Source organism: Camellia sinensis, chromosome 6 (assembly GCF_055761805.1).
Source record: "Camellia sinensis isolate YWXY chromosome 6, ASM5576180v1, whole genome shotgun sequence".
NCBI classification, from domain to species: Eukaryota; Viridiplantae; Streptophyta; class Magnoliopsida; order Ericales; family Theaceae; genus Camellia; species Camellia sinensis.
In genome coordinates, this window is record NC_138966.1 from 161,500,906 (window position 1) to 161,506,081 (window position 5,176).

The window sequence follows — 5,176 nt, forward strand, 5'->3', positions numbered from 1 at the left end:
TTGTGGATTCAACTTCAGTCTAATCAATTCTGAGACAAAGGTTACGGTGAAAGATATACAGAAGATTTGAAGACAAATTGGAAGTGTTTGGGTAATTTGTTTGTTATCTTTGTAATCTTTCTTTCTTCAGTAGTGGATTGATTAGTGGCGTTTCGCCCGTGATTTTTTTTATCACAATTGAAGGTGCTTCAATTGTGGTTTTTCCATGTAAAAATCGTTTGTGTCGATTTATTGTTTTTCGAAAAACAACAATCTAAATCACTTTCGTAAGTATTTGATGATTTAGATTGTGTGTTTTGAATGATTGGGAATTGGAGTAATTAAATTTTGATCTAATCATGAATCACTTAGGATTTTCAATACTAATATTGAGTATTTGCGTAGTCAAGTTTTCAACTTCTCTGAAAATTTATTTTCCTTTTTGTACTTTGTGACAACTGCTTGATCATGCTAGATATGTAGATGTACACAATAATTAAATGGCTAATTTTGAATGCAATCTTTGCCGTTAGTTTTATTCAGATTTTTTTTAGTTAGAGAAAAAAGACAAAAGCTTTAAATTATTTCCTAAATTGTATACATAATTCAACTCTCAATAATGCTATATGTCTTTCTTCAAAGATACTTCAAATATATGTGCGAGATTATTGATGCATTGTAGTTAGATGGAGAAGTCATTCCATTTTATTCTTCATTACTAATTTGGATGCTTCTGGCTACATGTTAAATTTCTTTTAACCATTCAAAATTTTCATCAAAGTAAAATATGGTGCAATAATATTATTTCAAGTTTAGAAAAGTTGGGGTCTTGGTGGTAATGTGTGGGCAGTTTAATTAGTTATTATGAAACAACAATTATGAATGCGCTAATAAAAAATATATTATCATTCAGCAAAAGGAATATAAAAACAAGAACCTTCTTGCTAATTGTATTAGGCTTTCTAAATACTGGAGAAAGATCCCTATATTTTGTTTTTTGATAATGCGAAGAAAACATTTATCAATTTGCGAATTAATTGCATTTTTAGTTTTAGTTACCTATACCAATGATTACATATAATGAATCCTATTTTCTTTTTCAGTTACAAATTTAAAATCGAAACACAGCTAGGTAAACTTCTAAATAGAGATTTCTACAATATGACTTTAAAATTCACCCCTAATGATGTCATAGGGGATTGGATCTTACGTAGTTGATTTTTAAACCAAACAACTATCATAAAGTAGTCCATATTCATGTTTTAAGAGTGGTAAAAAATCTTCTTGAATAAATTTGGAATTTAATATGAGATCATTTGAAAAAAAAGTTTAGCCAATTTTTTAAAATTTTATATGATGTTGATTGTTGTGTTGAATAATGAATAGATTGTACATCCACATATTAAATCGATAAAACTTAATTTAATTATTTAATAATTATTTTAGTTATAATAATAGGAATTAAAATAAAACAATCATTTTCTTTTTGAAACCATTGAATTTGACAAGTCCCGTGCATTGCGCGCAGATCAATGCTAGTGAATAATTGAAGCAGGTTTTAGTTGACTTAAAAAGAGGATAGTCGTGGGAGTCTGAAAAGATATGTAGTTTTGTGTATTACATGGCCATTTGATTTTTTATTTTGCCCTTTCAAATCAATGAAGTTGGAACTTAATTAAATAGGGTAAAATACATTTGTTGAGGATTACTTTGTTATTGGAGATAGTTAAAAGAACATAAATTTAGAGTAACCAATTTGTCTTATGCTTTTATATAGTAGTAAAGATGTTTGAGATTAATTTATTTTGTTTTTGGATTTTGCTAAATTGGATTTTACGTGAAAAAACTTTAGTTGGGTATGCACGGCCCAATATAAATGTTGTTATATTTTGTTTTTCAATGCCCAATTATTTTTTATTTGTTTACATTTTTGGTTTGAGTTCTGAAATATAAGTAGTTTCATTCATATACAATTTGTAATGTCCTTAGTTGTTAGTTGCCATTTGTAGGAAGCTATATTGGTTGCGTTATCATTGATTATCGTGATACAAGGAGGACATGATAATATTCATACAGGTGTCAATCATAGTAAAATTGAAAAATAGTTCCCTTCAAAAATCTGTTCGAATTTGTTCCTTATGGCCTTGCTCGTTGTTAGGAGTTAGAGTCGAGAATGCCTTAAACTTAGCCGAAAAAGGCGTTCGGGGGGTGAAAATGCAAAACAGCCCCCCAACCACTGTTGTGATGTAATGGGCATCTTTCCCTTGACAAATATGACTTGTAGGGACAGGCGGTACGTAAATAGGACACGTAGCTTGGCAGTTAGAGTCGAGAATGGCTTAAACTTAGTCCAAAAAAGGGCGTTCGGAGCCCAAAAATGAAAAAATAATTATTATGTACAATGATTACTTATAAAATATTACTTGTTGCCTAATATATGCATTCGAGTTTTACATATTTTTCTCTATATATATTCAAGTATTCAGAACTAATGATTAATTTGAAATGATTAATTAAATTCAAGTTTTATATGGTTTATTTATAATTTTAAATATGCCAATATTTAGTCAACACTAATGATTAATTTTATTTTTACAGGTGGTTTTTGGCGTGGAATTGTGGATACTGATTTTTTTGACAAGTACGAAAGACATTGTTTTTAGTCTACAGATTAGAATTCTTCGTACAAATTAATTTTTTGGCGTGGTACATATCTAAAATTTGGCGTGGTACAAATTACCTTTTGACGTGGTACAAATTACCTTTTGGTGCAGTACAGATTAATTTTTGGTGTGGTATAGATCACTCTTTTGGCTTGGTATATATTACCTTTTGGATATTAAATTTGGTTAATCCTTTGTTATGTATGCAATTATATTTTTGAGGTTGGATTATACTTGGTTTGTATGGAATTTCTATTACATTTAGAATTTGACGTTAAATATGAATTTTTTGAATAGTTGAAAGTGAAATGTGTGCATGTTGTGGAATAGATGTTAATATAATTAGTATTCAAGGATTATTTTGTTTATATACAGGATACAGGTTGGACTAATAATGGAATAAATATAGGTGGTGGAGAAATTAATTTTTTTTTTAGAAAATTATAAAGTTTTTGGCGACTATATTTTGATAGCCAAAAATGTAAGTAAAGGTTTTTGGTGACTAAATATTTAATAGTAAAAAAGAAACAAAAGACTTTTGGCGACCAAATAGTCAGTAATCAAAACAAATCAGAATGAGGGAAGAAATTATTGTCGACTAAATATTTTAGTCACGAAAGAACGCAACATCTTTCAGCGATTAAAATGTTTGGTCGTAAAATAAAATGAAATGAAAATATCCAATCTTTTGACGATTAAAATGTTTAGTCATAAAAAATAACAACTAAACTATTTAGTTGCTAAATGTATTATTATTAGCAACTAAAACATTTAGTCACTAATTTCCACTACCCTTCATTTTTCTTGCATTAACTTATGTTCAATATTTCAGTTACTTCATAAGATGAGATTAGTTACTTTTAACCATACAAATTAGTTGTAATGAAGAAAATTTCTCATCTATTAGAAATATCATTGCTGATTTGATATTAAAGATTGGATGGGAGTTTTAAATCTTCTTGTATTCATGACAAAATGCCAGGAAACAAAACTGCCCATCTATGGTCACTTTAGATAGAAGAGGTTCCAATTGAGGTTGTTTCTTGTGTACATTCTAATTTTGTTTGTACGTCATAATTGAAAACATCTTTCTACATAAAAAGAATTTTTTAATTTTTTTAAGCATTGTTTTTAAATGGTTACTTTAGTAGAAGACTTCCATCATTCCATACCTAGAATTTATTAGTAAAGTTCCTGCCTTATTTACATCTCTAAAATTTCTAGCATATTCACATTTCATAGAAACCCGATAAATATGTTTTCCATTACAAAATCGCCTTGGGTGTCCACAAAGAACAAATGAGAGTTATTTAATTAATAAAATTACAACTTTTTCCTTTCCCCGAGCAAGGCCAAACCACTGAAGCGTAGCCATAATAATAATAGTTAAATAAGGGGAAAAAATAAAAAAATGAAAAAGTTCAAAGAGATGGTTGTCTTGTAATATATGAACTTCAAATCACTCATGCCAATTCCAATAATCCTTTAGGCTTTGTCAAAATCCTTTAAAAACCTTTATTCCAACCAAAAGAAAAATGTCAATGTTAAATGTAATTCAAAAAAAAACTGAAGCTGATTATCACGAAAGTATAAACTCCCTCTACGTAAAATTTCAACATACATAATGTAGTAAATATTTTTAGTAAAATTTTCTAACAAATCTTAGTCCAACAAAAAATTTGATTCTAGCTCAATAAATCAGATTCAAGCTCCCCAAACAAAGATTTGAAGATGTTAAGGCAAACAATTCAAAGAAAAGGCTCGTTAATGGACCTGCACAACCCTTTCAAACCTCCAAAACCTGAAAATTTTCCAATTGAAAACAAAAATATAATATCCATGTTTACAAAGATTGACTTATAATATAACCATGTCTGCTGTAACATAGCTAAGATGCGAGTTTTCATTCATTTTTTCCAGCTATCATGATAGAAAAAAAAGCTAGTATGAAGATGGCATCCAAACATGATAGAAAATAAAGAAATATAAATGCAAGGTGAGTGGACACACGCAGGTGTAGCAATAAGTCCTAACATTATTAGTAGTATTTCAACTTTGAAGTGATAAAATTTACAATAAAACACTTGGTCCGAAGACTTTTTTAAAAAATGTACCTAACATTAATATCAAACCCAAAGACAACAACCCTCCGCCACAATACAAAAACAAATATACTATTCCTAAAACAAATCATTCTAGAAAGTTAAGTAATATGAGTTTTCCAGCTAATTCATAAAATACAAAAACAACAAATCTTATCAAGCAAAGGATACCAATTAATGTAATTCACTAACGACATACCAAGAACATACCAAAGGGCACCAACTAATGTGCTCCAAAAAAAAAATTCTTATCTCTTAACTCTCACCAACAACATACCAATGGCATGGAAATTCAATAAAACCAAAAGGACACCAACTAATGTACTCAAAAAAAAGAGCAACAAATAATAAAAAACCAAAATATCTAAATATAAACAATTATTATGAAACCAACTCTACTTTGACAACTATTAATTTGCGATTGTTTCTCTC